Raw genomic sequence first — 13083 nt, 5'->3', positions numbered from 1 at the left:
TTATCTATAAGCCACTAATTTGCTGCCACTTTGCCAAGACGCCTTGATACGTTTCCGTATCTGATTGGGAGATGCTAACCAGAATTTTAAGAGCTGGGCTGGAGCAGTGCAATGGGCTCAATACTGTGGGAACTTTATTCTCTCTGAGGATACTAGGTGGCACATGTAAGTGTCCCATACAGCAAGTATGTTGTGGACCCCAACAAAAATACTCAATTGCAAATTCATTAAAAATCAGTCAAGAGGAATGAGTTTTTTAAATCCTCAGCACTTTATAAATATAAGATAAGCACCAAGACACGCGTTCAAACTTAAATAACAAGTAAACATATTTTTCCTGTTTTTAGTTCTCTAAAACTGCATATTGCAGTCCTGCCTTTCCCTAAATATAATAATGCAATTTACTAATTTAGATATTATGTAATATCAATTATAAAAAGCATTTCAAGTTAACAACACTTATTCTTTTTTTTTCCTTCTTTCTTTCTTTCTTTTTTCATCAGAGCCTTTCTCTGTCACCCAGGCTGGAATGCAGTGGTGTGATCTTGGCTCACTGCAACCTCTGCTTCCCGGGTTCAAGCAATTCTCCTGCCTCAGCCTCCTGAGTAGTTGGGATTACAGGCACCTGCCACCATGCCTGGATGATTTTTGTATTTTTAGTGGAGATGGGGTTTCACCATATTGGCCAGGGTGGTCTCGAACTCCTGGCCTCAAGCAGTCCGCCTTCCTCGGCCTCCCCCAAAGTGCTGAGATTACAGGCATGAGCCACAGCATCCGGCCTCTTAAAAATAAAAAAAAAGAAGTTCTCCAATCATTGAGAACATTCAAGGATTGTTTAAAAAAAAAAAAATAGAGAGATTTGTAAAGTTCCTAGCCTGTTATTCCTGTAAATGAAGTAAGCATGGATACAAAATACATTTCTGAAGTCTGAGTTGTTTCAAATTTTGTAGGCATTACCTAATCCCCAAAAGGCAGGTCCTCTTAGTAGAGGATGGGACACTTTGAGGCAAAAGGCTTATAACTGAGATGCATTAAGTCTATTCTGTTTTAAGATTCTAAAAAAAGTCAAGATTTACATACACACTTGAGAACAAAAAGATACCTGTATTCCCTAGTATCACACAAAGTAGTCCCAGTGTAAACGTCTGAAGCTCTGTCCGTTTGATTTGATAGATACATAGGTACCATTGTTTTGTTCAAAATCACAATTTAAATACTTTGTGATTTTAGAAATAATAGAGCCAAGTTTTCACCATTAAGGTGAGTGATTGTTCAGATACTTTTGGCACTGTCCATAGGTTTATGGCTTCCAACTTGTTTAAGACCATTCCCAGAGTGAGAGCTGATTTGCCACGGTTATGAAGCTTTCAGGATATAAGCTATAAGAATGACAAACTACAGCAGTTGAAAATGTGTCTTCAGATACTCACTTGCAACTCCCATTTATGTCTCCAGGAATTGAGAAATGAGGATCGAGGGACCAAATTTGGCCTGGTCAGTAAGAGTGTAGGTAACATATAAATATTAATGTCCATTGCAGTTAGTGTGGTATGCAGAAATATCACAGTATAATTGTTAATTGCCAATACCTTTCACTCATGTTGCACAAGAATAAGTGAAAACTATTTTACTGTAATTTTTAAACGATTTCATCATAATAATTATAAAATATCCTTTCCACTCCTTAGATGGTTAAAACTGAATTTTCTGAAAATGAATCATTTATACTTCATCTTTATTGCCATTTGTTTCTATACAGGTGTATCTATGTATCTGTTATTCAGTTTAGTAGGATAAACAGCCTCTAGTTGTGACCATTTACTGGTGTCTGTGCAGTTAGCATTCTTGGCATTCTTTATACAAAATAGAATGTTCAAATAATTAAAAGCATTCACTACAGATTTCATGGTATTTTAGGGGTGGTCATGGTATCAGGGAAAGGAGGAGGTCTGTTCTTTGCCCTGCCAAGCCACCTGTTGAATCCTTTTCTTTATTTATTTTCTCCTTCATTATTCATATTCCTTCTCAGCTCACTTCTGTTCCAGTCTAACAACAACTATTTATTGCTAAATATTTATCAAGCACCTACTGTGTGTCAGACATTGTGCTAAGCACTTTAAATTTATTACATCTTTAATCCTAAAAAAAGTCCTATGAAGTCCTATTTTTAAAATTTCCCATTTAAATCTCTGGGGGATTTTTTATTTGTTTTTTGTGTTTGTCTTCCTCTGTTTTCAAAGCAGCACTCCAATTTTTCTTTAAGTAGTTGCCTCTGCCCCAGTCCCTGTGGTTCTGGAGCCTGTCAGTCAAAATCCCGTACCCCTCCTTCCTGCCAAGGTGGAGACACATGACTCAAGGTAGGCCAATCAAGCTTACCCTGTGAGAACCCAGGATGACAAATGGTTAGGGTGGAGTCATTCTGGTGTCAGAATGCTGAGGAGAATATATTTCTTCTTTCATCTCGATCCATGGAGTTGCCTAGTTTCCATTCTTTGCGAGGCCTTTTCCTTTGTTTCTGGGAGAGAACTAAGATTATTCCAATACATTACCCTTTTTGGCAAAAGTGAATCTGTTTCTGTTGCTTGCAATCAAAGAATCCTAACAGACGTGTTTCCACTCTTCAGATGAGGAAAAGGAAACTGAATCTTAGAGAGGATAAGTAACTTGTGCAAAGTGGATGGAAGAGGCAGGACACCCACGCCAGTTAGACTCCAAAACATAGGATCTTACCCGTCATGCCATGCTGACCATTCCAGCCTGGTGAAGTAGGGAAGAAGTGCCTGGAGCTGGGAGGGAAAGTACATCCCACTTTTTTCTCTTCCAGCTTTCTAAAACCCTGTGTGCATCTCTTCAATCAGGTATTATACACTCCAGGTTTGCTCACTCCAAGTAATGAGTCAAAACTGATGTACAGAATAGCAAAATTATTTATTGACTCAAACCATTACTTTTAAGCATGTAACTGTATTACTGGTAACTAAGCCCATTGCATCACTCATTTAAGCCAATGATTTTATACATTATAGACTTTTATGTCCCAGAACTATGAACATGCAATGTATGGACAAGGTTCTACAGTTATGCTACAGGAAAGGTAGCATGATGTGATGGAAAAATAAATAAAAATTGAAGTCTGAAGACAAGCTTCCAATTTCAGCTCTGCCATTTCCTAGGTGTGTTCCTAAATATTGGGAAAATTGGCCTCTGTGGGTCTCGGTTCCCTCTTCTGTGGAATGGTAGTGGTAATGATCTTTATGGGCTTATTGTGAGGATTAGTGAGATCATGCACCTTTTGAATTCCCTAGTGAACTGTAAAGCCCTACAAATATTAGTGCTATGTTTAATTTCAGGATCTAAAGAACCGCTGTGTTCAATGACAATTTCAAGAGCATTTTCCTTGTTGGATAGCCTCTTTCATTGGTGCCCAAGCCGGAGTCTTCTCTTTCCCATTTTTTAGCCAGATGAATGGCAGAGCATTCATAATAAAATTCATGTTTCATGCTTCCAATCAGCCGGTTTTTGTAATTCTGCCTTGAATTTGTCCTCGTAGTGACAATTCTGATTTCACTGAAGGAAATCTGATCTGAAGGGTTACATGTGGGATGGGGAGGACAAATCCCGTGGGTCACAGGAACAGTTCTAGTTCTCATTGATAATGATCATAAATTGATACCATTCAACTGAAGGTCAGCAGCCTTTCTGAAAAGAATCGGTGCTGCAAACTCATTTCCCGGGGAACAGGCACAGCACAAAGCCTGCATCGACCTTGGCCCCAGCATTCACCTGCTCATTAGGGTCAGGGTGAGTTCAGGAGTAGCCCTCTGGACCCCATATTGATCTCTTCCAGTGGTGATTGAATCATATTAGTATCCTAACATGGAAACTTAGTGCTTCTGTTTCTTCCGCTTTGCTTTTTCTGGGGTTATATAGAAAATACCAGCTTTTTATTCATTCATTTAACACTGAGGCTGTACTACATACAAGGCATTGGGTTTAAACTCTGAGACGAATCACAGATAAACCTGCCCCGAGGGGAGCATACAACAGAAGGGGCTGTAAGACATAATCATAAATAACATCAATCAATATAACTGGAAAAAAATATTTTAAAGGGTAGCAAATACATTTTAAAGAGGGAACCATTTTTCTTTAGGAAAAGAAAATTACCAAAAGCCTTGACAAACCCTTCCAGGAGTGAAGGTGAGACCCTAAAACTGACATCTGGAAGGAGATGATGAAACAAAGAACAAGCTAGAGAATTTGGGGTTAAGAAACAAAAAGTAAAGAAGAGAGGGAAGGAGGAAGAAAGGTGGGGAGTGGGGACAGGCCAGAAGGCAGAGGCTCTGGCCACGGGGAAGAATGGCCATGAGATATTCTTGTAGCAGGGCAGCCGAAGAACTTTTAAGATGAAGGATGAATAAGATTTAATATTATGCATCCATGTTGTAGTGTAGTACTGGAAATCTCCCTTCACTGCGCCGACTTGTTAGTAAACTTTACACACAAATGTCTCCTCCTCTGAGTGGTTTGTGTGGTAGGAATTACAAAAAAGGTAGGTGGGGTGACTGCCATATCTGCTGAGAGAAGAAAGAATCACAGAAGGTGAGACACAGAGAGTTTACAGTTTTAGAGAGAGCAGTAACTTGGAGCCTAAGTGCCCATGAGTCTGTAGTTCCCCAGAACGTGGAGAAATGGAGAGAGGGTGTGTTGCACTTCCCGTGGGACTGGGTGGAGTCAATTTTATTTCAACCTCAGGGACAGGTGACTTCTGCTATAATCTAGGTGCCAAAGCAGAAGAGGAAGGTATTGTAAGTAGAGACGCTATGAAAGAGTTAATGTGAATGACAGAGCTTGGGAAGGATTTCATGGGTCCAGGCAGAGGCTACAATGGAGCAGAGGCTACGATGGAGCATGGCTGTGAGTGAGCACCAGGACATGTCTGGCCACAGCTAATGTCCAGCCAGTTGTCAGTGGAGAGAATAGTGAGAGAATAAACTAGAAGGCAGTTTGGACCACTGGGCAAAGAAAACCTTGAAAGACAAGATGAAAAGGTTGTAGGTCGTTTCATTATTTGGAAAGTGATGGGGAGCCTACCTTTTTCAAAACATTTTAGCATTTAAAATTTCTTCTGATTTTAAATCTACTTATTTATGAGAAATGAAACAGGTATTATTATGATTATTCCCATTCTACAGATAGGAAAACTGAGAAATAGATTATTAAAGTTGTTCACAGTCAGCATAGTAATGAAAAAAACCCACTCCACATTTCTTAAATTTGAATTCAGCACCCTTCTTGTGCTCTGTGGTGTCCATAAATACACTTTTAGAAAAAAACATATCTCAAGAGCTCCAAAAGATTCCCTGGGGAAGGGCTGGGGGAGGGAGGGAGAACCACAAGGCACACTCTGACTGATTTTCTTGGGAGCAATTATGGAGGAGAATTTCTGATGAATAAAATCCTCCACCTCATTACACAAGTAACTAATCTAATCAACCAGTCCCGTAAGTGGGCTAATTTCTGGTGTATGAGCTGCTGCCTCAGCCCACCCACTCTCCCTGATGCCCTTTCGTTCTTCCTAAGTATCAAATGACTGTTAGTAGTTCATTCATTCCACTAACACTCTGTGCCAGGCACTTGGGGAAGTGCTGAGAAATGGCCTTTTGGGGACAGTGATCCATCTTGTTGTCCAAAACCAGAATATTTATCTTTCTCACCAATAGGAATGACTATCATGCCACCCGCCAGACTGCCTGGAACCTAAGAATCCCTTGGAGAGTAGAGACCAAATAAATAGCTGTTTTTGAAACTTCTGTTTCTACTGCCTGCTCATATCCACTCATTTTCCAAGTTCCATATAAGCTGACTCCCAATCACAAAGGACATCATTCCTCTTGATTTTCCTAACTTCTATTCCTAATTTTCACTGTATACTGCTGTTGCATTCGTTTTCTCAAAGTTCAGTCCTGGTGGATCACATTCTTGCCAAAAAACAAAACAAAAGCAGTAGATTGCAGACCAAGACTTCCATTCCTACGTATTTACCCCTACCCCCAAAGGAAAGCATATATCCACAAAGAGACATGCATGAGAAAGTTTACAGCTGCTTGGCTCACAAGTGTTCATAAACTGGAAACAACTCAAATGTCCATCAACAGAAAGACAGAGAAAATGCGGCACATTCATACTATTTAGCAACAAAAAAGAATGAACCACTGACACACACAACATGAATGAATCTCCAAATATTATTCTGAGAAACAGGAGCCAGACACAAAAGAGTATATATACTGTGTGCTTCCATTTATATAAAGTTTGAGAAAAAACAAAACTAATTTATGATGACAAAAATCAGGATAATGGTTGCCTATGGAGCATGAACTGGCTAGAAGGGCCCACAAGAGAACTTTCTAGGGCGAAGAAAATGTTCTTTATTTTGGAGAATCAGTAAGATGAGTGTATATATTGTCAAAACTCATTGAATTGTACCCTTAAGACCTGTGCATTTAACTGTATGCAAATTTTACCTCAATTAAAATCATTAGTAGTTCCCTACTCCCTATTTAATTATGTACAAATCATCTGCCCAATCCGTGCAGTGAGAAAGTAGATTAGTGGTTGCCAGGGCCTGGGGGAGGGGAGAATGGGGAATGATTGCCAGTAGGGCTGGATTTGTTTTAGGGATCATAAAAATGTTCTGAATTAGTGTTGAAGGTTGCACAGTCTGTGAATACACTAAAATTACTGAATTGTACACTTTAAAAGGATGAGTTTTATAAATGAATTATATCCCAATAAAAAAAAGACTCTACCCAGCATTCCAGGCAGTCATGAGATAGCCCTGAACTAGCTCAAATTTGCTAAACTGTGGTTCCATACCTGTTCTCTCATCATTCTTTCTTCATGTAATCCCAGTGTACTCTGCATCTCTGCTTGTGAAATTCTACCCATCATTGAAGGCCTGTCTCAAAAACCACAACTTTCCTAGTCTTCTCTGCAGAGTGCGGCCCCTTTCTCTGAACTTCTGGTACTTGGTAGAGATCTCTCTTCTGAAAGAGCTCATCATTTTCTGCCTGGGATTGTGTTTATTTCTGCATTTGCCTGATTCTTCTTCTTAGATTATAAGATTAGTGAGGACAAGAACTGGGCCCTACCTATTCTTGTATCCTTGACAGCACACAGATATTCCTCAATAAATGCTCGATGAATTGAATTAACTGAGATTAATGACTCTAACTCTATAAGTTTCAGGCCAGGAAGAAAGCATGAGTCCACTGGCAAGTTTTGTGAGGCATGGATGTTTGGGCTGTGAAGTGATCAACTACTCTAGGGGCGGTTCTCAAACTTGAAGATGTCCCCGGATCACCTGAGCAATCTGTTACCTATCACTCTCCAGACTCTCAACAGGGATTCAGATTCCCAACTGTAGTGAAGCCCACAAGATTCACAAGGTGATTCTGATGCAGGAGGTCTGCAAACTACATTTCCAAAAACCCTGACTTTGAATCAAACATTTACAAATGAATAAAAAGAACTATTTTACTTGATTTATTTTCTCTAGATGTTTTATTGGCTGAATTTTAATCTCTTTGTGAGAACAATTGTGCTTCTAGGAATTGACAAGGGCTACATTTTTGCTGGAAGTCTTCCAAGTGGCCCAAAAGAAAGGTTGCATTATTCATGAAACTGGGTAGGAATGCTAAGGTAATTTCTCAACCATGCTAACATCACAATAGCTGGTGCCACCTGTAACCAAATCGTACTGTGATTTCAAACTTTGAATCAAATGGTGATTTCTAATTTCCCTTGTTTCATAGCATACACTGCTTTCAACTTAGCTCTGGGCCATTTATTATTCTGTTGGAAAACTCACTGAACTCTGTGTGGTATGTGTGTTGACTGGTTTTTCACACTGAGTTCTAAACACAGGTTCTGAAAGTAGAAAATTTTCATTGCACATAGGCAGAAAGGATAATTCCACTCAAATACCCATGTTGAAATGGGCCTTTTCCAAAGCCAACATAATCTAAAGATCTAACAAATATTATGATTCGCTTGGATTTTAAACCTAATGACCAAAAAGACAAAAAGACCCTCTCTCACAATAATCTTACCTGCAGCAGGAAATGAAGCATGAATTCAGCAACCTCTTGGCCTAGACAGGAGGCCTAGCACACCTGCCAGGCTACAGAGCTCTGAAAGGCTGCAAAGGAAGACACTAGATCTGAAATGCAAAGAGCTAAAGAACAGAGAAGCGCACTCTGTCCTCAGATGCCCTGCATGCATTTCCTTTTCATGGCATCTCCCTTTTGATCCCTGCACCGATAACCTCCATTAGCACCTGCAGCACTCCCCAGAGTGGGCCTAAACTTCCTAAGCCCCGCGGTATCTTTGACCTCCTCTCAGGGTTTCCTAGGCCATAGACTGCTTCTGAAACTCAGTCCTTGCAACTGCTACCCCAGCTCACCTTAGCAATGCTCATCAGACATAGCGTTCCCAACACACCCTCTTCACTCTGGCAAAGTAAGTCTAGGGCTGTTTAGGGATAAGGGATGGAAGCTGGAAGCTGAGCAAATGGACAATGTTCCTGTGATGAATCATTTGGTTCCTGGGAAAACCTCTGGTTTTCCTCAGATCTCCATGGCAGGACATCTCAGATCCTACTGTTCCTTTTTGCCAGTAACTCCAGGCAGGGACTCTATGTCTAAAGCCCTGGCAAGACAGCACTGTCTGCTTTTGTTCTGAAATTAATTGTTGTCACATTCTCCCCACTGGTGTCACTGAAACAGTAATACTAAAAGGGCGTGGGAGCAGACTTCACCTAATTGTACATCTTCCCACCTCTTCTTTTCACAGAAACACATATTGCACAGGAATGTGCCAAAGGAGTGTGCCTTCACTGGCCATGCATTGATTTAACCTGCAATTGTGAATGGTTCCTGTCCTAGCCATTCAGAGCAAACCATTTTCCCCTAGAGGTCTAGAGTTGTAGACACGAGGCTATCCAGACATCTCATTGGATCACAGTTAAAGATGTGGAGAGAGATCAAAAGTAAAGAAGGACAAGAGGATTAAGAAGCAGTTCCTTACCACCCCTCCCATGCTCCCCATCCCTAAACAGCCCTGGACTTATATTGCCAGAGTGAAGAGAATGTGTTGGGAATGCTATATCTGATGAGCATCACTAAGGTGAACTGGGGTAGCAGTTGCAAGAACTGAGTTTCAGAAGCAGCCTATGGCCCAGGAAACCCTGAGATGAGGTTAAGGATACCTCAGGCTCAGGAAGTTTAGGCCCGCTCTGGGGTGACTTTGGAGATACTGAGTGTCTAGAGCCACTGCTGTTCTGGAAGACACCTAACTAGACCTGGCACACAGGAGCCAACTGCTTCATCCTCTGGGTTCACCCCAGCGACTTTCATCCTTTGGCAGCCATAGCTCCTGCTGGAGACCACAGTGCTTTTCAACAGGCATAAGAACCATCTCTCCAACCATGTACTAACCATGTACTAGGTGTGGATCCTTGAACAGTTGTTAACCTTTCTGAGCTTCAGTTTTTTCATCTGGAAAATGGAAATAATAATATATCCCTGATGGAATAATGCAAGTCAAAAGCTTAGTGCCAGCACCATGCCTGGTTGTGAGAAAGCACTCTCTAAGTAGTTACTATTATTCTTGTTGTTATTCATATTACACAACATTAATATTATTAAAACAGTTGGACCAATTTTAGGTGGATTCCCACTTGTCCCATGCCCCTTTGGCACTGATGCCAGAAGTGGATGGAGAAGATTTGGCAAGGGAGTCTGGAATTTAGGAACTTGTGGTTCCTCTAATGCTGTGCCATCAGAATCTACAGGCCATGGAAGAAAAGGTTTCCTGTCCAGGCTACCTTAGAATGGAAAAGAAGGGAGAGGTGATGAGCAAATTTGTTTCCTCTTTATCTGCTGTAGAGAAAATGAGGTTTACTGAACCAGGATGAGGTTGTTTTCAGAACTCTGAAGGGTTTCCCAAGAATGAAGGTTTATGAGTGAAGGCAATTGTATTTCTTGCAGGCATTCTTTTTTCCCACTTGCAGACCTAGAACTTCCAGAGACAAGCTTTTCTGAGCCCTTGTCAACCAGCACCAGGATATGTGTCTCCCTCCGCATGCCCCACCCCTCTGGCCATGCCCCTGCGAACAGGCTGAGGACATGTTCACAGGACTCTGCTCCAAGAAATAAGGAAGTAACCCATAGCAGCCTCTGACTCAGATTTGGTCATTCTAAGTTAAATTCTTGTTAGATAGTGACTGTTTGTGAAAAAGGAAAATAGCTAACGATCTTACTCCTTATTGAAATATTGCAATGAGAATGCAAGGAATGTATGAACACGGTATTTGTAGACCTTCACTTGGGATCACAGTAGTTATAAAAGCCAGAGATGATGATACTGTGATGAAAACCCTCAAGGATACCTGAACATCTCTTAGAATAGAGCTCAGATTCCTCAGCCGAGCATGCAGAGTGCCCCATCAAGCACCTCCTCCCTCCTCTCCCATCTTAGGGAGGCATCCAGATAGTGACTGAGAACATCAGGGATGGTCGGCCTAGTAGTATTCATCAGCCTCAAGTTTTCAAGCAAAACTCGGGCACGTTGAAGCCTTAGCCCAGGGAAAGTGGGGACACTGCTGGACTCTGCTGCAAGATCCCGTGTCTCAGCTTGTAGGCACAACATGCTGATCCACGATGAGGTCAGTTGAGGATCCAGAACCTTATGGCTTGGGAATTAACAATTATCCTTGCTCAGGCTTGATGCCACTTGCAAGTTGGACAGTCCCAGCCCACTCTGCTCTCTAGTACTTGTGGCACTTTCCTTTCAAGATGCCTGAGGAAGTGTACCACGGAAAGGAGGAGTTGGAGACTTTTGCTTTTCAGGCAGAAGTTGTCCAATTCATGTATCTCAACATCAATACCTTCTATTCCAACCAGAAAATTTTTTTTCAGGAGTTGATCTCTAATGGATTTAATGCATTAAACAGAATTTGCTGAAAGCCTGACAGACTCTTCTGAGTTGAACAGCAGTAAAGAGATGAAAATTGACATCATCTTCAACTCTCAGGAACTCACCCTGACTTTGGTGGACTCAGGCATTGCCATGACCAAGGATGACCTCATAAATAATTTTGGAACCATTGCGAAGTCTCCAAGATTGAGCAGTTTGGTTTTTAGTCTGCCTACCTGATGGCACAGAAAGTGACTGTGATCACACATCACAATGCAGATGAACAGTACGTCTGAGAGTCTTCCTCCACTGTATGTGCTGACCACAGTGAGCCCACCGGCAGGGATACCAAAGTGATCCTCCACCTTAAGGAAGACCAGATAGAGTACTTAGAAGAGAGGCAAGTCAAAGAAGTAGTGAAGAAATACTCATAGTTCATAAGCTATCCCATCACTCTTTATTTGGGGGAAGGAATGAGAGAAGGAAACCAGTGACAATGAGGCAGAAGAAGAGAAAGGTGAGAAAGAAGAGGAAAATGCTGAGGAAAGGCTCAAGATTGAAGACGTAGGCTCAGATGACAGCAGTAAGGGTAAGAAAAGGAAGACCAGAAAATTAAAGAGAAATACATTGATCAGGAAGAGCTAAACAAGGCCAAGTTCATTTGGACCAGAAACCCTCATGATGTCACCCAGGAGGAATAAGGAGAATTTTACAAGAGTCTCACCAATAACTGGGAAGACCACTTGGCAGTCAAGCATTTCTCTGTAGAAGGTCAGTTGGAATTTAGAGCATTGCTACTCCTCCCTCAACGGGCTCCGTTTGATGAGAACAAGAAGAAAAAGAACAACATCAAGCTGTCCATCATGTGTTCATCATGGACAGCTGTGATGAGTTGACACAAGAGTTTCTCAATTTTATTCATGGTTTGGTTGACTCTCAGTATCTGCCCCTCAACATCTCTCAAGAAATGCTTAAGCAGAGCAAAATCTTAAAAGTCATTCAAACAAACATTGTTAAGAAGTGCCTTGAGCTGTTCTCTGAGCTGGCAGAAGACAAGAACTACAAGAAATTCCATGAGGCAGTCTGTAAAAATCTAGTCTACTGATTTAAATGTTAATCACACCTACAAAATGTCTTCATGCCAACATGTAGACTGGTGTTTGGCCAATCTAATGTATGGGTACCATGGCCTAGCTAGGTTGACACATAAAGTTTTCCATCACACCAAGTAATCCAGCACTGCCATTGAAAAGGGTAGTTTTGCAAGTTAATAAAAAACTCTAGCAGTGTGGAAGCCAATTAGTCAGGAAACAAGCTGAGTCATCTTAGGGCTTCACTGAGAGCCGAAGAGCAAATGGAAATGTATAAAATGGAGGAAATTAAGCCAGGGTACTCAAGATGTTTATAAAGAAATAGAAGACTGTATAATGGAAATGGAGAGTACTACTGCTGAAAGGAGGATGGAACTGGCAAGGAATGCAGAAGGTACCAAAACAAACAAAAACATCCTTCAAACCCAGACCTTAATATTCTGAGCCCCATTGCCTTTGCCCATCTCCTTGGGCCTCTTGCTTCTTGGGGTCCAAGTGTTACAGAAGCTGCTTCAGCAGCAGCAGAGCAAGGCCTGGACCCAGCACTGGTGGAGGGGGAGGCCTAAGCCAATTTCCACAACAGGAAGGAATGCTCCAGAGGACAATAAAAGGGAGGTCATCATGTGTCTACAAGTCTCTCCAGAAAAATATCAGTTGTGAACTCTAAAACAATCAACGTTCAGTTGTATAGGAAAAGTTAAAGCCATACTAGAGCAGGGGCCAAAAGCTTACAGAGAATCTGTGAAAGCCAGTTGCATGTAAGGGAGCCAGCCCTAATGGCATGCAGGTAGAACTCGAGTTTGTGGAATTTTTCTTTTAAACTAGGAAGGACAGAAGTTGCTTTTCAGTCAAAAAGTGAACAAATGTTATACCCATCTTTTAAAAAAATGGACACTGGCATTGCGGAAAGCATTTGGGAGATTTCTCAAAGAGCTTAAAATAGAACTACCATTCTACCCAGCAATCCCATTAGTTGGTATATACCCAAATGAATATAAATCATTCTACCATA

General features: G+C 41.3%; 1 pseudogene; it reads left to right on the top strand.

The window, feature by feature from the left end:
• The first annotated feature begins 10859 nt into the window (after positions 1-10859).
• On the top strand, positions 10860-12085 carry LOC129031569 (heat shock protein HSP 90-beta-like; annotated as a pseudogene).
• Positions 12086-13083: the final 998 nt, after the last annotated feature.

The sequence above is a fragment of the Pongo pygmaeus genome, chromosome 11 (assembly GCF_028885625.2).
Source record: "Pongo pygmaeus isolate AG05252 chromosome 11, NHGRI_mPonPyg2-v2.0_pri, whole genome shotgun sequence".
NCBI lineage: Eukaryota > Metazoa > Chordata > Mammalia > Primates > Hominidae > Pongo > Pongo pygmaeus.
This window is presented reverse-complemented; position numbering and strand designations above follow the sequence as displayed.